Below are 24,229 nucleotides of genomic sequence, written 5' to 3' on the forward strand. Positions count from 1 at the left end.
CAGCCCCAGAGAAAGTGGATTGTTCGCGTGGGCAACACTCACAGAGTGACTTTGAAAAGAAAACAGCCAGGACTTTGAAAAGAAAACATGTCTTCCTTCCCTTCTCCCCTGATGGGAGTGGAGGCTGCAATTCTGCCGTCCTGGCTGTGAAGCTGGGGATCGTATGAGCTGGCGTGGCCATGCCAACCCCAGAGCCCAGTGACTCACCTTGCTCTGCACTGAGCAGAGTCACCTGTGGCTCAGAGCTGACAGTGAGATGAAAGTCCCCAAACTCACTCTCATTTCAACAGATTACCTTGTAAACACTCGCTAGCAGGGCATGGTGGTACACATCTGTCATCCCAGCACTTGGGAGCCTGAGGCAGGATTGCCATGAGGAGCTCAGCCTGGGGTCCAAAGTGAGTTCAAGGCCAGCCTGAACAGAATAGGGAGACCCTGTCTCAAAAAATAAAAGAAACAAACAAACAAAAAATAAATAAATAGGGCTGGGGATTTAACTCAGTGATGCTGCCACCTGCCTCGAAAGTGCAAGGTCCCCAGTTCGATCCCCGGTACCAAAAAAAAAAAAAGAAATTAGAAATAAAAGCAAAGAGTTGGGAGGGCCAGGGATTTAGCACAGTGGAACCTTGCCTGCCTTACAGTCACAAGGTCCTGAGTTTGATCCCTGGCACCGGAAATAAATAAATAAATAAATAAAAGCAAAGAGTAAAAAAACCAGAAAGGCATAGTTTGACAGCCGCCAGTGTAACTCCTCTATAAAACTATGCTTAGATGTTCTAATCAGAAAAGTGTCCATCTAAAAATCCTGTTATTACAATAATGTAATATACAGGTTATACTGGTTTTCATTTGCGTAGTGATTACACTTTCCTCTGAAAATAAGACTAAAGAATAAAATGTGGGTTGAGGACCGGGGATTTAGCTCAGTGGTTCCGCCACGCCACCTGCCTCAAAATTGCCAAGTCCTGAGTTCAATCCCCAGTAGCGAAAGAAAAAAAAAATGTGGGTTGGTTAAGACCTGGGCACAGTGGCACACAGTTGTAGTCTCAGCTACTTGGAAGGCTGAAGAAGGAGAATTGCCTGATCCTGGGAGTTCAAAGCCAGCCTGGGCAACATTGTGAGACCCTACCTCCCAAAATAAATAAAAACAAACCATGACATAGCAAGGCATGGTAGTACACGCCTGTAATCCTAGCACTTGGGAGGCTGAGGCAGGAGGATCACTGCAAGTTCAAGGCCAACCTGGGCTACATACTGAGTTCAAGGACAGCCTGAACTACATAGCAAAACTCTTATCTCAAAATACCAAAAAACAAAACAAAAAAGTATATTGGATTATTATATAGGGGCCATCAAAGATGAAACTATAGTTTAAAATCTACAACAGGGGAGGGCCAGGGATTTAGCTCAGTGGTTCTGCCACCTGCCTCAAAACCACAAGGTCCTGAGTTTGATCCCTGGTACCAAAAAAAAAAGATCTACAACATGGGAAAAAAAGTGTCTGAAAATTAAAATCTGGAAGCCTGGCAAGGAAGCTGCGTTACCAATCCACCATTCTGTATTGCAGGCCCTGCAGGGTCACAGGCCTCACTGATTTTCACAGCCTTGGTGTGGAGGAGGCCACCTGGAGCAGAGGCCTGAATGAATTCTCATTAGTGAGCAACATCACACCTGCACTCTCTGTCCCATGTCAGCCTTTGTCCCATTGTGCTTGCAAGTGACTTGCTGGTTTGCTCAGCAAACATTTAGTGAGCAACTGCTGTGTCCCGGGCACATTGCAGGAACTGGGGACAGTAGTGCAGGACGATGTCCTCACTCTCTTGACCTGGGCTTTGGCAAAGGCTAAATAGACACAGAGAGAAGAAAGGCACAAAAACCAAAGCATCTCCCTGTCCCAGCGCGGGCCTCAGCAGAGTGACAAAGGGACAATGTCATAGGCCTTTGGAGTCACCAAAGGACAGGCCAAGCTATGACTGCAAAGGAACTACTGTTCAGGCAGAGGACACTGAGCCAGGAGCGGCGCTGAGGTCAGTCTGGCCAGCTGTGATCCAGCTGCCCAGCCTTCAGCTTGGCTGCACTCTGGGCTATGAAGAAGGCTCTGGGTGGCTTCCTCCCCTTAGGCTCTTATTTTGTACTTTTTATTTTTTGCGATATTGGAGGTTGAATCCAGGCCTTTTGCACAGAGCTACATCCTCAGCCCTTCATCTTTTCTATTTGAGACAGAGTCTCACTAAGTCACTAAGTAGCCCAGGCTGAGCTGGAATGTGTGATCCTCCTGTCTCAGCCTCCTAAAGTGCTGGGATTATAGGTGTCCTGGACCACACTCCCTGCACATGTGTTTGCCTGAAGACCTTCATGCTTGCCCTTATCTCTGACCCCTGCAAAGCACTCACCCTTGGGTCTAAAGCTCCTCTCTGCGGACTGCGTGGCAGGCCCCCAAGTGACAATTGGGTCACATATTTCCACCTTCCAAGTCCTCCCCTAGGGTCAAGCTCTGCCAGGACAAAATGAGGCCAGGAATATTGCTCAGGGACAGAGGCCCAGGTGCAATCCTCAACACTACAAAGGAAAAAGGAGGAGGAAGGAAGCCAGGGGGGTACAAGGCAGGCTGGGACTATAGTGACCTTGCTATGTGGTGACACCTGACAGGACATGGCCTTGACCATTGCATCTGAGTTAAGCATCTAGCTTTACTCTGGAAGAATTCATTTTTCAAGTTTATAAATCTGCACCTCACTTCATTTTTTGTTTTGTTTTGTTTTTTTGGTACTGGGGATTGAACTCCGGTCCTTGCACTTGCAAGGCAGGCGCCCGAACCACTGAGCTAAATCCCCGGCTCAGCCCACACCTCACTTCATTTAAACTGATTTTTGTTTTTGTTTGGTTTTTGGTTTTTTGAGACAGGGTCTCACTATGTAGTCCACGCTGTCCTTATGTAGCCCAGGCTGGCCTTGAACTCATGATGATCCTCCTGCCTCAGCCTCCCAAGTGCTGGGATTCCAGGCATGTGCTACCACACCCAGTTTTAAACTGGTATTTTTAAAAAATGGATCACCATTCAATAAAAGAAAACTAAGCCAGGCATTGTGGTACACACCTGTGATCCTAGCTATTTGGGGGGCTGAGGCAGGTTCAGTCATAAATTCAATATTAAAGTGGGATTTTTATTAGCCTGCTATCTTGTTCCACCCACTACTATAAGAACACTCTCCTTATAGCCCTCATCAATATAAGATCCTCATGACCTAAGATTCTCATCAGCATAAGATCCTCATTCACAAAGGATTACCGCTGCCCTCCAAATCATCTGATACTTCCTCCAATTATTGTGTGTACCCAATAAATAATGGCTAGCTTGGGGTGTCTTTGTCTTTGCCTGCTCTGAGGCACTGACCTCCCGGGCCCCCATGTACTTTGAAATTAAAAAAAAAAAAGATTAAACTGGGAAACTTAGCAAGATCCTGACCCTGTCTCAAAATAAAAATTTTTGAAAAGCTGTGTTGGTGACACATACCTATAATCCCAGAACCCTTGGGAGGGGAGATCCCAAGTTCGAGTTCAGTCTGGGGAATTTAATCATGTAGGGAGATAAGGTATAAAAAGGTCTGGGAATACAGCTCAGTGTGAAGGTCTTGGAGTCCATCCCCAATACCACTAATAATACTAGTAATAGTGATAATAATAGTTTAATTTTAAAATAAAAAATAACAAAGAAAGGCTGAGGATGTACTTCATTCTAGGGTGCTTGCCTAGCAGGCACAAGGCTCTGGATCCAATCCCAATTACTGCAAAAAAGAAAAAATGGCAGATTTTCATCTTACAAACCAGGGCCTGGGGTAAGAAGCCCTGCGTCTCTGGGGAGGCCTGGTTACCTGAGTGTTTACTCTGGGGAAACATACAGCGGGGACAAACTGGACAGGCGCCCTCCCCATCCGCACTCCTGGCGCCCCATCCAGTTCCCAACCATTAGGTGCTCTTCTCTGTGCAAGCATCACCTCCTCATCTCCCCTCCCCTCCCCAGCCCTGGCCCCCATCAGACCACTGTTGGACTCTTGGACCTGGGATAAGTGGAATCCTGCAGTCTTTGTCCTTCCCTGACTTATTTCACTTAGCACAGTGTCCTCAAGGTTCATCCATATTGAGCCAGGTGTTCTGGCCCATGCCTGTCATCCCAACACTCAGGAGAGGCTGAGGCAGGAGGATCACCTTGAGTTGGAGGCCAACCTGGGCTACATATCAAGACTCTGTCTCAAACCACCCCCAACCAAAAAGAGAAAAGAAAAAGAAAAACAGCCCAAGTAATTCCCCATTTGGGGGACGAATGTGACAAGGCGACCCAGAGACACAGGGCAGCTCCAAGGTACCTGAGCACAGCTTGTGCATGCTGGCCCTGTCCCCTGTCCCCAGAGGTGGCCTCGAGAGACTGAGAAGACATCAGCCCAAAGCTCTGTTGGGCACAGCAGAGAAGTCACAGAGTGCTTGGTTTTCTTTGCCAGGGAGAACCGAGGCTGTGCTGAGTCAGGGACGCTGCCGCAGCGCTGGCTTTCAGACATTCGCCTCACCCGGGCCAGGCCGCAGACATCTGCCGAGCTTGTGTTTCTGAGAAGTGAATCTGAATGAGTCAGCAAAGCCTGCAAGCAAACTATCCCAACCTCTCAGTCTAGGAAAAGCCAATTCAATCTTATTCTTTTTCTTTTCTGGCACTGGGAATTGAACTCAGGACTTTGCATTTGCCAGGCAGGCGGAGTGTCACTGAGCTAAATCCCCAGCCCTCAATATCAGTCATAGATTTTTTTCAATTATATAAATCTTTATAAAATGTATGCCTTGGGCCAGGGATTTAGCTCAGTGGTTTCTCTGCCTGCTATGCAAGGGCAAGGACCCGAGTTTGATCCCCTGTACCAAAAAAAAAAAACCAAACCAAAAAAAAAAAAAAAAATGCATGCCTTAAAAAAATTTTAAATAAATAAAATGTCTGCCTTAATTGGTGCCAGGAAACTTGCAGTCACTATGAAAATGATAATATATAAAATATTTTATGCATTCTTTTTGTCTTTTTAGTTAATTAGTGTTTTTTTAGTTTTTCTTTTTTTAAGACAGGGTCTTGCTATACAACAATCCTCCTGGCTCAGCCTCCCAGAGTGCGGGGATTACAGGTGTGCACCCACCACTTTCAGCTGGTCTTTTAATTTTTTTTTTTGTCTTTTAATATTCTTTCATATATTTTCTAAATAGTTATTTTTATCATCTCTTCCTAGTGTAAATTAATCAAACTTAAATCAAAGCAATAACTGCTAGAAAATAAAACAAGCCAGGCCTGGTGGCGCACGAAGTGGTGGTTCCAGCACTTTCGGAGGCCAAGGCGGGAGTAGGAAACAAAGGAGTTGAGCTGCTCCCTTCCCTTCATTCAACTGTGAACGCCACAGCACCTTCATGATTACCTGGGCTTAAATTTAGGAGGTCGTGCACATTGCTGACATCAGTCAGTGGGGGACTCTTTGGATCAGCGGTGTCTGACCCTGTAAAAACTGGAAGCCCGAGTTGTTGAGGCCCTTTTACACTGGAGTCCCTTTATCCTTTACTCTCCTTCCCTTCGCTCTTCTGTCTGTTCCTGCTGCTGTCCCATGATGTTCAATAAATGTAGCCACTTACTACATACTTTGAGGTGCGTGCTTGGCGATTCTTTCCTTGTCATACACAAGAAAATGGACTATTTTGGGCCCAATCAACTGTAAAGGAGGATCACAAGTTTGAGCCAGCCTGGGCAATTTAGCAACTTAGTGAGACCTTGAATGAAAATTAAAAATAAAAAGGGAGGGCTGTAGCTCAGTACAAAGGCCCTGGGTTCATGCCTCAGCATCAAGGGAAAAAAAATACTCAAGTTTTGAAAGCTCAGCATTAAGCTGGGGTTTATGGAAGTCCTTTAAAGATAGACTGTATAGGGCCAGGGATATAGCTCAGAGGCATAGCGCCTGCCTGACAAGCACGAGGTCCTGAGTTCGATCCCCAGTACCAAAAAAGAAAGAAAGAAAAAAAAAAGAACTAAAACTGGAGGTTCCATTTGACCCAGCTATTCCCCTTCTTGGTATATTCCAAAAGAATTAAAAGCATCATACCACAGCAATATATGCACACCCATGCTTACAGAAGCACATTTTTTTTTTAGGTGTTTTTTTTTTGCTACTGGTGTTTTTTTTTTGGTACTGGGGATTGGACTTGGGACCTTTATAGCTTGCGAGGCAGGCAGTAGAACCACTGAGCTAAATCCCCAGCCCTAGCAGCACAGTTTGCAATAGCTAAATCTTGGAAACAGTCCAATCCCCATCAACCGACAAATGGACAAAGATGTCGGTTTTTTTATGCAACGGAGTACTACTCTGCCATAAAGAAGGATGAGCTTCAGACATTTATATCTAAATGGATGGACCTTGAGATCATACTCCTAAGTGAAATAAATCAGACACACATTGTTTCTCTGGTGTGAGAAACTGAAAGCAAAAATAAGGACTAAAATGTACAATAGATATTGGGAAATGGGAAGAAAATATTCAAATGGGAAGGGGAACAAGGGGGACGGGAAAGAAGGGACAAGAAAAATGTAGAAATAAAAGGAAGCCGGGGATTTAGCTCAGTGGTTCCACCACCTGCCTTGCAAGCGGAAGGATCCGAGTTCCATCCCCGGTACAAAAAAAAAAAAAAGGAGAAAAGGTTTATTTGGGCTGGAGATTTAGCTCAGTGGTTCTGGTGCCTGCCTTGAAAGTGCAAGGTCCTGAGTTTGATCCCTGGTACCAAAAAACCCCCAAAAAAACCCGAAATAGAAGGAAAAAATGGAAACAAACTTTTGTACATAAGGAGAGGAGGGGGTTTGTGGGAAGGGGAGGAATGGGAAAAAAAGAGGAGGGAGATGTCCTGTACAGGTGCAAATTCTCCACCATGAGTGTCATCATTATGTATGCCTAAAATGTACCAATAAATGTTTTGCTATCACCAAGAAAAAGCTATATAACTAGGTTCTTTTTCCAAATACCAGAACAGTCTTCTAAAAAAACTATGATACCACATCTTCCAGTATCCTGCACAAGGGAGCGAGCCATAAGAGTTCAGTGACTTGCTGATGGTCACAAAGCCAGGACTCTAGCTACCTCCCCAGCCCAAGTAGTAGACTCTCATAAAACAGCTTCAGGGAAGAGAGAAACCACACAACAGGAGCTGGGTGTGGTGGCACACACCTATAGTCTCAGGTCTCAGGAAGCTGAAATAAGAGGATCACTGTGAGTTCGAGGCCAACATGGGCTACATAGTGAGTTGAAGGCCAGCCTGAACTATACAGCGAGATCCTGTCTCAAAAAAAAAAATTTTTTTTTCTGCCCTTTTTTTTGGAGACAGGGTCTTGGTATGTAGTCCAGGTTGGTTTTACTATGAACCCCAGGGTAGCCTTAAATTTGCAGTGATAAAAAGGGCAGAAATTTTGCTGTTAAGGGGGATCTAATCATCTTGCTCAGAATTTTTTTTTTTGAGACAGGGTCTTACTGTATAGTTCAAGCTGGCCTTCAACTCACTGGCCTTCAACTACAGCAAGACACTCACTGTGTTGCCCAGGTTGGCCTCAAACTCATGGCAATTCTCCTGCCTCAGCCTCCCGAGTGCTAGGTTTACAGGTGTGCCATCTGGCTTGGCTTGCTCAGAATTTTTGTAACAATGGGATGAGTCAGGATGGAGGATGGAAGTCATCACTACGATTTAAATGCTGACACCTGAAGGAAAAGCCTGAAGGAGCTGCTGCATGGCCCAGAAGCAGGTAGTTGACACATAAGAAGTGGTTTCTCCATCCCCAAGGAGCCCCACCACAGGCCAGGATTCGAGGAGGAGCTGACCTCAGCTCTGCCCCAACCCTTCCATTGGCCCTCATCCAGCACTGGAAGAAATGTAAAGCAGCACAGCCCCTGTGGAAATGGTTTGGCCAATCCTCCAAAAGTTAAAAATAGAATTATCAGAGCAGGGCGTGGTGGAGCACACCTGTAATCCCAGCACCTGGGAGGCTGAAGTAGGAGGATCCCCACAAGTTCAAGGCCAGCCTGGGCTCCATAGTAAACTCAATGGCAGCCTAAACTACACAGCGAGATCCTGTCTCAAAAAAGCAAAAATAAAGAAGTAAACAAATAAATAAATAAATAAAGCTACCCCACCCCTTTTGGGAATTTATGACATTAGGAGATAAGATAACACAACCTTGTGCCCTGCTACAATTAACAGCTTTGTCAAAACAGGCTGCTAGGTAGATAAAGACTAAAGGGGCATACTGAGATTGCTGAGGGTTTTCTGTATTGATGTGTTGCAAAAAGCACAAGTCAAGAATGGGGAGGACTCTCTTCACTACAGGAGACTACGGCAAGACAGCTGCCTCCGAATCCCACCAGGCTGACACCCCATCTCTGACTTACAGCCTCCAGAACTTACCCTGGATGGAACCCAGGGCCTTCACACTGGTCTATATCCCAGCCCTTTTTTATTTTATTTATTTAATTTTTTTTTGGTACCAGGGATTGAACTCAGGACCTTGCACTTGCAAAGCAGGCAGCAGAACCACTGAGCTAAATCCCCAGCCCTTTATTTTTTACTTTGAGACAGGGTCTCCCTAAATTGCTAAATTGCCCAGGCTAGACTGAGAATTGCAATCCTCCTCCCTGAGCCTCCCAGAGAGCTGGCCTTACAGGTGTGTACCACAATGCCTGGCTTTATTTACTTTTTAAGCACATTTAGGGTTTTACACAATGTTGCAATGTTTTCTTTTGCTATGGAATTAGTCTTTACTGGCTGGGTTAAATCAGTGGCCATGGGCATCTGTGAAAGGTGATCCTTGTGACCAGGGATTTCTATTTCTGGAAGCTCATTAGAGGATTGCCTTACACGAGGGCTTACTTTTGGGAATTGGAACCTTGGGATTCCTGCTAGGAAGTGAAGCAATCCACAGAGAAAACAGAGCAAAGGGGGCTGACCTTGGCAGAAAGGGCCCAGGGGGAAGAGCAGGATTCTCTGTCTCCCTTAGCTCTGAAGATCCTGGAAGGCGCCTCACTTAGCTGATTCAGGAATAGGGCAAGAGCCCTCTGGACACTGGAGTACAGAAGCTATTAAAGGTCAAAGCCATATGCAGTCCTGATAATGTTCTTTTGCTGTTTATTTTGAGACAGGGTCTTGCTAAGTCATTAAATTGCCCAGGTGGGGCTCTAACTTGCAATCCACCTGCATCAGCTTGCCAGGGTGCTGGGATTTCAGGCCTACACCACCCTGTCTGGCTGATAATGTTGATTTGTGAAAAAGAATGAAGGCCAGTCAATTTCCAGACACACTGGAGAGAGTGTAACACCGCACCCTGTCGGGAGCCATTCTACATAATTTGGGGGAAAAATCATTTCACAATTAAATTATGATCAGGCCTAGTCTTCTTGTCTACAGGCCAGCTACGACGTGCCAAAACATAACTCCTTTTTTTTTTTGGTACCGGGGATCGAACTCAGGACCTTGCACTTGTGAGGCAGGTGGTAGAACCACTGAGCTAAATCCCCAGCCCCATAAACTCCATTTTTTCCTCTGGTCGCAGTTGAGACCTCAACGGTCCCATGATGCTATGATACTCAAGGGCAAGATCACATCAGTTGAAGACATCCTGGTTCTTTGAGAACCAAGTAGAAAGGTCTCAGCTAGGGAGGGAAAATTCCTTATCAACTTAACTCATCCCACCCAATGTTATAAGAACATCTTTGCTCAACTTGCTATCCTAATCAGCATATGATCCTCATCAGCATAAGATCCTCTTGGTTTTAGGATTACCACCACCCTCCAAGACATCTGATACTCCCTATGAACCCAATAAATAGTGGCAAGATCAGGGTGCCTTCATCTTTGGGGCCCAGAGCAGCACTGATCAGGCACAAAGCTCAGCTTCTTCTCTAAATCTCATTTCCTGTCTTTATTCATTAATTTGCCTTGTGCTGTTGAGGCTCACAGGAGACCAGGACTCACTGCAGGGGTTTTCCTAACGTGCCCTTCCCTGTTCCCTACAGCACTCCATGCTACTCTTTTTATGTCTAGTCTTAAACTAGAACAGATTCAACTGCAGTGTTCATCAGAGTTCATCCATTGGGGTGGGCAGAGCCCAGGAAACAAGACCTCCTGTGATCACTCCCCCGTGGCTGCCTTTGGGTTCTGGGAGGATGAGTTCGTGGCCACTTGTGCACCATCAAGCTTTCTGACTGACTGCATGAATCATGCTACACCTCTTATTTTTTTATTGGCTCATTAAAACGAGTAAATACTTAGAGAAAAAAGAATGGGGAGGGAGATTTTTTTTCAATTTCTGGAATCTCTTATCTTCTTTTGTAAATTACAAAATAATCCCTTTTTTATACAACTTATTTTTATTTACTTATTTTCACAGTGCTGGGGATGGAACCCAGGGCCTTAGTTAGCACATTCTAGGCAAGTGCTGTACCACTGAGCTACATCCTCCCCCCTCCTTGAATTGTCAAATCTTTGAATTTAAACCAGAAGAGTCCTTGTTTTCTTTCTGTCCTTATTAAAGAAGAAAAAGACAATTCTAGGGTACTATATATGGATTCAAAATGTAAGAATTATTACTTATTGAAAACATGGATATCATCAAACATTTCCATATGACCAATGTATAGAAAACAGCTAATGAGGGGCTGAGGATTTAGCTCAGTGGTGCCACCACCTGCCTCACAAGCTCAAGGTCCCAGGTTTGATCCCCTGTATCAAAAAAAAAAAGCTAATGGAATCTGATTGTCCACTTTTTCTAGTGTGTTTTTGGTTCCCTCTCCATTCCAGATGAATAGTGTCACAAAATACTCTGTGGCTAGGGATCCACATTCTGTTTACTATTTTAGAACTCTCGATCCCCTCACAGAGCTATAGACCTATCTATATCCAGTCAATTCCTAATCATTTATATGTACCTCATCCTTTCAAGTAGTGTAGTTCCCTTAATATTTAATCTTAGGGCTGGGGATTCAGCTCAGCGGTTTCGCCACCTGCTTCGCAAGTGCAAGGACCCAAGTTTGATCCCTGGTACCAAAAAAAAAAAATTTAATCTCAATCTTAATATTAAATCATTCCTTTAATTCAATTATTTGAAATTGTGTTATGGTGAATAGGGTGATATTTGGGTTGAACTCTAGGGATAAATTTATTGTAGCTATTCTATACAGCCTGTCACACCACAGGAACTATGAAGACACACATAGAATATTAAGTTACTGGATCATAGCGTAGGAATTCTGATATGAGAAGTTCAAAGGCCCTTTAAAGGCCTTATATGAAACTTCTCTGCTTTATATCATAGTAAGGTTATTACTGTTTGGGGAACTAGTCATAGTTTCCTGATGGAGAATTATCTAAATTCCACAAAGACAAAATAATGATAAAAAGATGGAACTTCTAAAAATAATTTTTATTTGTAATTAACAAGTGGGATGAAAGGATAAGCCCCATCCACTGCACCTGTGGGAAAGAAAAAATGGCCTGAGATTGAGTTGATAATCAAAACAAAAATACCTAATCAGTCCTATCAGTATACCATAAAATTATTTAATTGTAATGGAAGATAATTTGTTTGTTGCATGCTATTTAGCATCATTTCTGGCCTGAAGTCACAAGACAGCAGCAAAATCCACTCCCCTCTGTACAAGAAAAAAAAATCTCCAGACACAGTCCCACACTGAAAGCCACTGATCTAACAGTACATCAGCTACACTGGGCTAGCTGATCTAGCTGAATAACAAGACACACAGAACAGGCAAAAATTCCAGGCTGCTTCCAAACCTACAAGAATTTTTAATTTCTCCATTTCTGGTACCAGGGATCAAACTCGAGACCTTGCGCTTGCAAGGCAGGCACTGGAACCACTGAGCTAAATCCCTGGCAATTTCTCCATTTCTACAACTGAAACCAGGGTAGATAATTCTTTCCAAATTTTTTAAATTCTGCCATTGCAGTTCCACTTCTATTGGCCCACTCCATATGGACTGCATTATGTAATGTGGTTAGTGTCAGAATGCCGAAGGGATTCCTTTGATGCTCTCAGGTGACACAGCCTGGAGGACAGGCCAGATTAAAAGCCCTTCCATCTAATGCTTCGTTGTTTTCCTCTGCTGTGGACTTCTCCACAGGCCACTGTCACAGTCTTCTCCAGAAAGCCAACCTGAAAGGGTACTGGTAATCCAGAGAGATTCGTGGAGAATTCAGAGGTTGCAACCCATTGTGAGCACATAACAAGGATTCACTGCAAACCCTCTCTGCCCAAAGAGAAGACAGCTCCTGCAAAGGGGGAGGATCTCCCAGGCTTGGTGGAGACAGGACTGGACAGGGATGCCTTTAGCCTCTTGACTTCAAGACCACTGTGGATGAGCGTAGGAGCTGGTTGCTAAAAGTGTGAAGCTAGTGTCTTGTCCCGAGGTAAATATAGCCAGATATTTTCCCAGAATCAAGGTAATGCAGACTGGTTCCTCTTGGGCAATTTGGGTGCTACTTGTTTGGAGGCAAATTGTTCATCCAGGAGTCGCTGCTCAGACAACAGTACTGTCCCTGTTCTGTTTCCAAGAAAAATAAACTGAGTAATACATCTTTATTTGAAAAGGCTATGTTTCAATGTCCCCAATGTATGCCTCCAACACAACACTGATACTAATAGCCATGTAAACCACATATTTGTTGCTTTCTCCTACACATACAAAACTATGATAAAATTTAATTGATAAATTTTGCACAGGTAGAGGTTAACAGCACTACTTAATGCTGAACTAGATATATAATAACAACATGGTACAATCAATGTCATGTGACTGTGGTGTCCTTCTCTGAATGTTGCCAGAGTCTGGTGTCTAACATCTCCTTTTAGAGGAGATTCCTAGGTCCTTTCTGTACCAGACAAAGAATTGAACAAAACAAACATAAACAGTAGCAAAGTTTCACATTTATTAAATGTTGGAAAAACAGAGAATGGTAGGAGGGAAATGGACTCTGCAGAGTAAGTTTGAGCTCAGTAAAAAGGGAGGGAAAGGGGAGGAAAAAATAAAAATACACCCTGCAGCATAGGGTGGGCTACCATGAAGATGCACAGTAGCAGGAACTGAATGGTGACTATCCCTTTTTTGCATTTCCCAACTTGGCATCAGATCCAGGCCATCCTATCAAAAGCCTGCTCGAGTTTTTATGAGAAGTTCACAAGCAGGGCTCTGAGAACCATTTCCTCCTGTGTCCAGGAATCTTGCCACATCTCTTTTCCCAATTAGTTTTAGCCACACCGTACATTAATGCCTTGTGAATGCCTGACTTTCTACTTGTAACCAGCAATGCAAAATGGAATTTTATAAGTGAGAATTTTTTTCCTTTGGTGTCAAGTGGCTTCCAAACTTCCTCAGGCCTGGGGCATGAATGGCTCCCCCACTGCTCCTCCACCCAGAGGAATGGACAAAATATGCAAATCCTGGCACCAGGAGGTCAACCTCACTTTCATTCACTTGGTCAAGGGTGGAGGATGTCTGTGTCCCGGAAGGGATGGAGCTGGTATGAAACTGCCTGCTGTTCCACTATCTTGTCTCCCAAACTGTTGCTTGTTATAAATAACCCCAACACACCTGAACTTGGAAAGATGGTAACCTGAGGTAAATAGGCCACTCCATCTCCTTATAGCTAGCTTTAAATAAGTCCTTTTTACCAAAAGATATGGCGTCCCTTTATTTTATTTTATTTTTTTTAATTTTTGGTACCACAGCTCGAACTCGGATCCTTGCACTTGCGCAGCAGGCAGCAAAACCACTGAGCTAAATCCCCGGCCCAAAATTGTATGTAATTCTCAAGGTCACTCCCTTGATTCACGTCTTTCAATTGGCAATCACCTCTAATTTTTTTTTTTTTTGGTACCAGGGATCGAACTCAGATCCTTGTGCTTGCAAGACAGACGGGAGAACCACTGAGCTAAATCCCCAGCCCATCCCTTTATTAAAAACATATAAATTAGGGCCAAGGATTTAGCTCAGTGGCACTGCACCTACCTGGCAAGCACAAGGTCCTGAATTCGATCCCCACAACCCACCCCCAATATATGTATACATAAATTAGATAAAAATTAATATACAGTCAGAGATGGATTGGGCCCTCAAAGTCAGCACAAAAAAATAAAGACATCAAGATTGTGGCTAGAAGTGAAAGACTGAAACACAATGGCCAGGCTTGCATGTCTCCCTAAGGGATCCCTAAGAGATTATACTCTAATTAGCACCACCTGGTCCAGTAAATTCTGCTAAGCATTAGGTCCCCTGGTGGGAAACCAGAGCATCTGAATCAGTCCCTTTACAAAAATGCTTCTCTCTTTTCCATACACTCTCAACATGTAACTTGTTTTCCTACTGGATCAATATGAACTAGGCAGCTATACTTGTAATCCTGTAGGTTTATTGTAGTTTGGCCCACATTGTTCACACATGTTGACTTTGCTGTTTAATTACCCCTGACAAAGGGCCTTGGCAGCAACCCGTTCAGGACCCCTTCTGGAAATCCAGGAGCTATTCTCTTTTTTATTTCCAATTAAATTCTCCTAACTTCCTCCATTGGTCTGCAACTTCATTCCTCAATGTTGTAAGACCATGATCTGGGCGCATTTGACATCTAACAGGTCAGGAGTTACATTTTTCCTATGTCACCTTGATTTTGTCTGCAGCAAGCAAATGAACCTGAGCACATGAGGCTAGGTGGCCAGTAACACTTTGGTGGTCACGAAGGGACATAGATCTCTGCCCTTGAGAGGCCTACATCATTGCTGTCTCTTGTGAGGTGGGACTGACTGTTCCTGCCTAGCTGAACCAATGGTCAGGATTCCAGGGGTATTCCAGCAGCTGAGGGGGACATTTTGCTCCCAGGAACCTTCCTTCTTTTCCTGTTCATAGCATCAGCTGCCTATAAACTCTTTTGATGGTAAAAGAAGAAAGGTTGTTTGGGAAGCTGATGAACTCTGGCTGGTTTCCTGCTGGAAAGTACACTCCGGGGACATACTACACCTCCATAATTTGGACCTTCTCTTAGGACATTCCACAGTGTCATGTGGGCGAGGTAACGGCCTTTACTGTTTGAGGCCATTAGGAACTATTGCAAGACATTTTGGCCCATTGACTGGCCATCAGTGGTACTTGTGGTCAGGGAAGTGCCTTCACCATGTGTTGCTATTTGGACTTACAGCAGGGCATTTTGGGGTGCTGATTCATGTGAGTTGAAATTCAGATCTAGGAAAATTCCCACTCATTAGGTTGGTTTTCTTTGGTATGTTTTCATTTCTTTTATCTTTCTCTTTTTTTTTTTCAGTACTGGGGATGGAACTCAGGACCTTGCACTTGCAAGGCAGGCACAGTGCCACTGAGCTAAATCCCAGCCCTATCTTTCTTTTCTCACAATCACCTTTATTCTAGGATGGTCAACAGGGTTTCAGTACCATCTAGAGTTATGGAAGCCATTTAGGGCTTCAAGTTGCACTGATGATTCCTCTTTTTTTTCTTGACATGGTATCACTATGTAGTTCAGGCTGGCCTTGAAATCACTATGTAGTCCAGGCAATTCTCCCACCTCAGCCTCCTGAGTGCTGGGACTGCAGATGTATGCCACCACACCTGGCTACCCCAGGTTTTAAAACATTTTTCATTGTGTTGAAATTTAGGTATCTTTTTTTTTGGTACCAGGGATCAAACTCATGTCCTTGTGCTTGGGAGGCAGGGGGCAGAACGACTCAGCTAAATCCCCAGCCCAATTGCGCTAAAATTTAATCATAGCTGGTAAGAAGTTTTCAAGTCTTGTTCTAGCTCTACTGATCAAGGCCCCTAGGAGAGGGAGGGAAGGAGAGAGGGAGAGAGAGAGGGAGGGAGGGAGAGAGGGAGGGAGGGGGGGAGAGAGAGAGAGAACCAAGAAAAACAAAAAAGCAAACCATCTTTAGTCAAATGTCTCTATTATTTTCTTATTTTCTTTTTTTTCCTCTATTTTTTTCTAATTAAGGAATAGAGGTAGCAGGAGGTGCAAATCAATTTTCAGCAAACAAGATTTGACAAATATTTTGAAACACAAACACTTAAAAGTGAATTGAGGACTGTTAGCTAAAATGAAGAAGAATTTTAAAAAATTTAAATCCTAGGGCTGGGGCTCAGTGGTTTCGGCGCCTGCCTCGCAAGCGCAAGGTCCCAAGTTCGATCACCAGTACCAAAAAAAAAAAAAAAAAAATCCCAGTAACAAACTCCGCCAAAATTGACTAAGCGGCTTTAGTGGCACAGGAGCCTATTCCTTGTGCTCGCCACTGAACCACAAAAGACTGAAGAGAAACCAGGTATGGACGTTATCCTTGCCAAAGTCACTCCCAGGAATCTTCTTAGAATAATTTCATTAAATCATAAGGCACTGTAGTTAGGCAGGCCATGTTGCATCACAACAAAATCACTTTGTTCTAAGTCCAATTTAATGAAAACACTATAAAAAGCCGAAAACACTGGGCCAGGAATTTAGCTCAGTGGTGCCATGTCTGCCTCACAAGTGCAGGGTCCTGAGTTCGATCCCTGGTACCCAAAAAAAAAAAGCCCCAAACAGCCCATTTTCACTCTGCCACGGTGGCCCGCCCTCATGCTGTCTGCACTTCTTTCCCTACTTTGACTTGGCCCAAACTCACTCTGCACAGCCTGTCTGTTCCTACCTTTAATAAAACTTTGCTATCATTTTTAAAAAAGCTAGAAACTACGACAGACACTTTTATTCCTCGGCAGACTACAAGAGAACTCCTCAAACATACAACTAGTGTCTCTATCCACTTAAAATCTTTTAACTCAGACTAAGTGTGTGGTGTATGCTTGTAATCCTAGCACTTGGGAAGCAGAGGCAGGAGGACTAGCATGAGTTTGAGGCTCTGTCTCAACACTCCCTGGAAATAAAATAAATTCTCTTTATTCAAACTCTTTCTTTTTTGAAGTTAAGAAATTTAAGTCTTCATTTTTCTCTATAACATCCTTAATTCTAATATAAAGATATGAATTGACAAATAGGGATTGTATATATTTGGTGTATACAATATGCTAAACATTCTTATCTATTTTTTTTTTTTTTTGGTACCAGGGATCGAACTCCAGTCCTTGCGCCTGAGAGGCAGGTGGTGAAACCACTGAGCTAAATCCCCGGCAACATTCTTAATTGTTAATTCTATTTCCTTTTTTTGAGGGGAGAGTACCGGGGATTGAACTCAGGACCTTGCACTTGTGAGGCAGGTGATGGAACGACTGAGCTAAATCCCTGGCCCCCCTCTATTTCCTTTTTTAAATGAAAGTATTGCAGTATTGCCTATCTTACTTTTTATTTTTAGCTACTTTCTGAGAATTTTACAGTTGATTTTATAAGAGGAAAAAGAATAAATTTCTTTTCAGTGCTTTCAGTGTGATTATCCCTTTTTACAAAATTAATTTAAAAGGAAGAGAAAAAGCTATGTGATTCAGAAACATGCAGCAGAAAGCTACAATAAAAGGCAAAATATACACCAGTAGATAGTGTCACTCCAAAGACAAGCAAGAACTTTGCAATCACACTTTAATTTTCTTCTGAAGTCAGCAGAAGCACATATTTTAGTAATATAAGCTTAAATCATAACAAATATAATTACCTTTACTCTCTTTCTTCACTATCTCAGTTGCAAAAATTTTTAAATTTCTGGCATAAAGGTTCTTTATCTATTTCAGCATTGATTTTTATCAAAATATTTTCTAGTTCTGAAAATGACTGTTCCAACAAAGGCCAGCTGTCCCAGAAGCCTATAACTCTCTTTTGTATGTGATCTCTTAAATTCTGGTACCCATGCTTATCTTGGTGTTCAGCAGCGCCATGTTGACCAATATCTTTATGAGCCATTTCATGTCAAAATTCTTTAGCTATGACATTATTCATGCAACTCAGCAAGAAAGTATCTGACAGGGCCGGGGATTTAGCTCAGTGGTTCCGCCACCTGCCTCGCAAGTGCAAAGTCCTGAGTTCAATCCCCAGTACCAAAAAAAAAAAAAGTATCTGACATATCTAGTAAAATGACAAAATCAGATGCAGAAGAGGGAAGAGGTACTTCTTTTGAAGCTGTAGAATCCACAGCCAATGTGGATATTTGTGTTTTCTTTGCCTCCATTTCTATGTTTCTATTGCAGCAGGTGAGAGCTTCCTCTAGAAGCTGTGTTTGGTTTAATGTCATTGGAAAACATCAAGGATCCACCCTTGATTCACAGGCATCTCATTAACAGCATTTACTATGATGCTAACTAATAATGTGTCTGGAATACTGTTTTCTTTCTTCAGCAATTGTTGTGATTTTGCACCAAGCTGAGCACATACAGTGAGATTAGAGAAATGATCGCTATCATTTGACTTGACTTCTTCGTTGCTGGTGTTCTATAGTACGTGTACTAGATGTAGCTTCACCTTCTGTTTCTGGTAATGGTTTTCTCCTGAAACCGGACCATCTGAAGATATATTGTGTGAGTCCTGGCTTTCCTTACTGCCCTCCTACAGATCTGATGGAACCTCTCCACCTTCTGATTTGGTAGATCCTCACTGACCTTTTCATTGCCAGAAAATGCTTGGATAGCTTCTTGGACAAGAGTGCCCATACAAAGTTCCTGAATAGGAAACTCTCTTTGTAGAGTCTTTAAGTCATAGTTTCCCCACTAAGTGTTTTCCCCAGTAAACATTCTTTAATAGCAAATGAAGGCAGTTCGGCTCTGTTGGCTCAATTTGAGGAGGAGGAGGAGGAGGAGGAGGAGGAAGAAGAGATTTTTGTGAAGCACATGGCTCAGTATGGAATTGTTGGAGGGTGGTAAATTATCCATCATTCCTTCTGGTACAGCCTACTCTCCAACCATGTACTTTTATTCTTCATAATCTTTGCTATCTAGCAAGTCTCTTTTATCCAGTTCTCTAAGTTGTGTCAGAGGGATTAGCAGGCATATGCTTAATAGAGGTTTGTTCATATATGGGCTTTCCATGAAAAAACAATTCTTTCCAATCATGCATCATCTTAAGTGGAATCAGATTATTTGTCAACATTCAATAACCTGCCACTTCAGTGGGCAAATCAAGTATTTGATCCAAAATTTCTCCATATATTTTATAATGCTTTCTAGAATGAGCCTGAACTCTTCCCACAGCAGTCTGTTCATGAACTTCTTTCTCTCTAAGGATTTGTTCTTCAAAATCATCTTGGCTTGTTTTGCCAAAGCTGCTTCTCCATCAAGAGCATCCTGTAAATTTTTAAGTCATCTTTCCTCATATTTTCTCTGAAAATTCTGTTTTGCCATAAAACCTCCTTTTCCTGAGCATGAGCTGCACAGCAGCCCTGTGTTCCTGTTGGCACTGTCGTGTGAACCCGGGTATCAGCTGCTCCTCATGGTGAGCCTCCTCCTGTGCTTCACGGGCGATGAACTGGTCCATTAACAACCTCCGCCGTCTTTTCTCCCTCTGCTCTTGTGCCAAAGTATCTTCTTCTAGGTGCTTTTGGATTTTTTTTTTTTTTTTGATACCGGGGATTGAACTCAGGACCTTGTGCTTGTGAGGCAGGCAGCAGAACCAATGAGCTACATCCCCAGCCCTGGTTTTTTTTTTTTTGTGGTACTGGGGATTGAACCACTGAGCTAAATCCCAGGCTGTTTTTGTTGAGATAGGGTATTGCTATGTAGCCCAGGCTGACCTTGAACTCACCACAATCCTCCTGCCGCAGCCTCCCATGTCTTGGGATTGTAGATGTGTGCTACCATGCCCAGCTCTTCTCTTTTTTTTTTTTTTTTTAGTTTTTTTTAAACAGGGTCTCACTGTGTAGTTCAGGTTGACCTTGAACTTACGATGTACCCCAGGCTGGCCTCAAACTCATGGCAATCCTCCTGCCTCAGCCTCTTGAGTGCTGGGACCACAGGCACACATCACTATGCCTGATTCCCTTCTTTTTAAAATCTGCCCTTTTTTTCTTTCTTATTTTTTCTTTTTGCAGCATAGAGGATTCAACTCACAGACCCTCTACCACTGAGCTGCATCTCAGCCCTTTTAAAATTTCGAGATAAGATCTTACTAACCAGCCCAGGCTGGCCTCAAACTTGCCATCCTCCTGCCTCAGCCTTCTGAGTACCTGGATCACAAATGTGTGTCATGGCTCCTAGCTTCCCTCTTTTAAATACAAGCTGATCAGGTTGTCCCTGACACAATTTAATACAAGCTGCCGACCTTCACAGAGCAAATCACAGACTATATTGAGAAAGAACTGTAATCAGGCTCGGCCATTCTGAGAGCTATTTAAGGCTTGGCCTTTTTCTCAGTTACAGCCAGCAGGTCACTGGGCCATGCTGACCCCATGTGTTCTGGACACAGGGGACGACCTGCACCAGGCTAGGACACAGGAGGAGGCCACAGGCCTTCCCGGCAGGCTGCAGCAGGCCAGCCATGTGCCTATCCACTCTGGGGCAACTTTGGCCCTGTCCAAACCTGGACTGCAACTGAACATGGCTGGATCAGGTCTCTCCCCACAGTGCTAAACAGCAAAGCCGACGCTACACTTCTTATGGTTCAGAGTGGGGGGGTGGGGTACAGGGCCACTCAGCGTTAGACAACGGCCTTGTTTTCTTTTTTTTTGGTACCAGGGATCGAACTCCGGTCCTTGTGCTTGCAGGGCAGGTGGCAGAACCACTGAGCTAAATCCCCGGCAAGGAAAGCCTATCAGAATCACGGCAGACTTTTCTTTTCTTTTTTTGGTGCCAGGGATTGAACTCAGGTCCTTGTGCTTGCAAAGCAGGTGGCGGAACCACTGAGCTAAATCCACAGCCCACCAGAATTGTTTTCTTTAATTTTGTTTTGTTTTATTTGAGATAGAGTCTCATTATATAGTTCAGGCTGACCTTGAATTTACCATATAGCCCAGGTTGGTGATCCTCCTGCCTCAGCCTCCAAGAGCTTGGATCACAGGTCCGTGCCACCATACCTGGACAGTTTTTTATTGGCGTTGGGGATTAAATTTAAGGCCTTTTGCATGCTAAGCACTAGCTCCACCACAGAGCTCCACCCCCAGCCCTAATATTTTTTCTTAAACTCTAGCCACCTTTTTAGTTAAAGCTCCTCTAAATTTAAAGCAAGGGAGCTAATTGTTCTATTGAAATGCTACAGTTATGAGGCAGGAGAATCACTGTGAGTTCAAAGCTAGCCTGGACTATACAGCAAGATCCTGTCTCAAAAAGAGAAAAGTTGAGGGCCAGGAATGTAGCTCAGTGGCATTATGCCTGCTTGGTGAGTGCAAGGTCCTGAGTTCGATCAAGCTATAGCTGATACATAGGGATATTTTTATACATTCTCTCTATTATGCATGGTGTCCTCCAGAGAGTGGCTTGCAAAAGGAAGTCAGATGAAAGGTAACATGATAATCACCTTCTTTTAATCCTGCCAGGATGTCTCTGACTCACACGCACCCTGGTATGGAGAATGTGGTCTAGGAGAATGTGCAGCCTGGACATCTGCCTGGACACCTGCACCTTTCCCTTCTGTGGGAAAGCAGAGGTGCAGACAGCAGAGGGACCTGTGACTCAGAGTCAAAGCACTCAGGTCGGAATTGCAGCTCTGCGGTTTCTTGTGTCAACCCTGAGCCTACATCTTCTGAATGCAAGATGCAGATGGCAGTAAGGCCTTCTTCACAGGGTTACAGGGAAGATTAACAGGGTAATGGGAAGCCCTTAGCTTGGGACTCACATGGAGGTTGCCAGAGGGTTGCTTCTTTGGACCACCTCCCTCTGGCTGGTGGAAGGGTTTTGCTGGATGATGTTTGTGAAAACAAATGTTAGTTATAAATAGAAATGGGTGACAGGGCCCTGAACCTAAGTCAAGACAGTTTGGGTGGGGCTGGGTGGCTGGGGTGCCTAGAAGAGAAGGTGGTTCTCAAAACTTCCAATGTTTCTTTTGTTCTTTTTTTTGGTACTGGAAATCGAACTCAGAACCTTGTGGTTGCCAGGCAGGCGCTGTGCCACTGAGCTAAATCCCCAGCCCTTCTTTTTTTCCTATTAAACTAGCTTCGAACTTGGAGCGATCCTCCTGCCTCAGTCTCCTGAGTGCTGGGATTACAGGTGTGGGCCACTATGCCTGGCTTCATTTAACCACTGTATTGTTAATCAAATGCCAGACTGGCTTTACATTCCAGTGTGTTATTGCAGTATTTTCAGTTCTTTTTGGTTTTTCTTTTTTGGTACTAGGAATCAAACTCAGGGCCTCATGCACAGTAATTTCAGCTCTTTATAAACACCACAGCAGTCACACCTGTGACTGTATGCAGCCCTGAAGAGGCCTCAACAGCAGTGACAGGTACAGCATGGAGGAGCAGGGGAGCAGGTCTGGGAGAGATGCAAACTGCAGCCCCACTGCCCTGGCAAGCGCAAGGGAAGGCAGAGGCAGGAGGAGTCCGGGTGATCTGGCTATGCTGAGAATGGGCCCAGATGCGCCCACGAGGGGCCTAAGCAGGGAAGGGGGCAGATGGAGGAGTGTGTGCTTCGTGATCCTAAGGGGCAATGCGTGCTGCCCTCCGCTACTGTCCCGTGCTTCCCGCCCGGAGGACCTGCAGTACTATCCACGCTGCTGTGACAGTCGCTGTGATCATCTGTGCTGTCTCCAGCCCCAACGCACCCGAACGCATGATTCTTCCTGATTGAGTCCCAAATTTCCTCATCCATTACGTGGAAATGGGTGTCTGCTTGCAGAGAAGTGCTCAGGTCACGAGTGTGTGCTGCATGCGGTACAGCTTTATGGTAGAGGGCTTGCCTAGCATGCAAGAGGCCCTTGGCTCCATCCCAAGAACCCCACCCCCAAAAATAAGTTTCTGGTTTTAGCTGAGTGTGGTGGTGGATGCCTGTAATACCAGCACTCTGGGAGGCTGAAGCAGGAGGATGGCAAGTGGAAGCCCAGCCTGGTAGCAAGATCCTGTCTCAGAATTTTAAAGTTTTTTAAAAAGGGCATGGTGGTGTACGCAAGCCAGCCTGGGATGTATACATAGTCACACCCTGTCTCGTAAAACCAAATAGTCTCATTTTTTTTTCCTCGGTACCGGGGATTAAACTCAGTCCTTGCGCTTGCCCAGCAGGCGGTGAAACCACTGAGCTAATAAACAAAGTTTTTTGAAAAAGACTGTGGTTATGTAGGGCCAGGGATTTAGCTCAGTTTAGCTTGAAAGCGCAAGGTCCTGAGTTCAATACTCAGTACCAAAAAGGAAAAAAAAAAAGATGTGTTATGTATGTGTACCAGTTTCCCATGATGAATGTAATCATTATGTAGTGTAAATGTACTAATAAAAATAAAAATTCTTTTAAAGGGGCTGGGGATGTAGCTTAGTGCAACAGCCCTGGGTTCAGTCCCCAGTACCAAAAAACAAAACAAAACAAAAACGTCTTGGCCACAGTGGCCCGGGTGAGTGTCCCTCTAGCCTGCACCACGCATCCTGCCCTAGATGGCTACTGAAGGGATTGGCCCTGTCTACCACCTGCTCACTCCTGGATGGTGCCCTACGCGATTTTCTCCAAGTCCTTTTGCTGTAATAAACTAGCCATGCATCCAGCAGCTTCTCTGATCTGTGAGTCCTACAGATACAGGGGGCAAATGCAACTCCCAACCTGCTAGATGTCAGATACATTGAGTTCCTGTCCCCCGAAGTCGGAATACATTCTAAGGAACAATGGAGGTTAAGAGTGGGAAGATTTTTCAAAAGCTCAAGGTCCTGAGTTCGATCCCCAGTCCAGGGCTGGGGTGGAGGGGAAGAGTAGGAAAATGTATTAGGGAATAAGAATGGGGAATAGGAACAGTTCCTGAGAGACAGGAGGGGTCCTGAATGGGTTGCCTGTGAGCCCACTTCTCTGAGAAAGTTTTTTTTTTTTTTTTTGGTACCGGGGATCGAACTTGGATCCTTGTGCTTCCAAGGCAGGCAGCAGAACCACTGAGCTACATCCCCCGGCCCTCTGAGAAAGTTTTATAGAGCAAAATCATGAGGTGGATACAACATGGGTCAAAACTATAATCAATCAGTAAGATTACAAGCATGGCCACTTGGCTAATACTGATCCAATAGTAGCAAGGGCATGTGGATGGTATCATTGACCTTGGTCGTAGTGAGTGGGAGAGGATGGCCCATCCCCAATGAGACAATGGT

The 24,229-nt window shown here is 44.2% G+C and overlaps 1 protein-coding gene and 1 pseudogene across 5 annotated transcripts in view; both read right to left on the reverse strand.

Annotated features, from left to right (window-relative positions):
- Cnbp (CCHC-type zinc finger nucleic acid binding protein) overlaps nucleotides 1–24,229 on the reverse strand; it is a 52,046-nt gene that overhangs the window by 16,951 nt on the left and 10,866 nt on the right. The window lies entirely within an intron of this gene.
- Nucleotides 17,887–22,763, reverse strand: LOC101719636 (sperm flagella and cilia-associated protein 2 pseudogene; annotated as a pseudogene).

Source organism: Heterocephalus glaber, unplaced genomic scaffold (assembly GCF_053883595.1).
Source record: "Heterocephalus glaber isolate CG9 unplaced genomic scaffold, H.glaber_assembly_v1.0 deba00000768, whole genome shotgun sequence".
Taxonomy (NCBI): Eukaryota; Metazoa; Chordata; class Mammalia; order Rodentia; family Bathyergidae; genus Heterocephalus; species Heterocephalus glaber.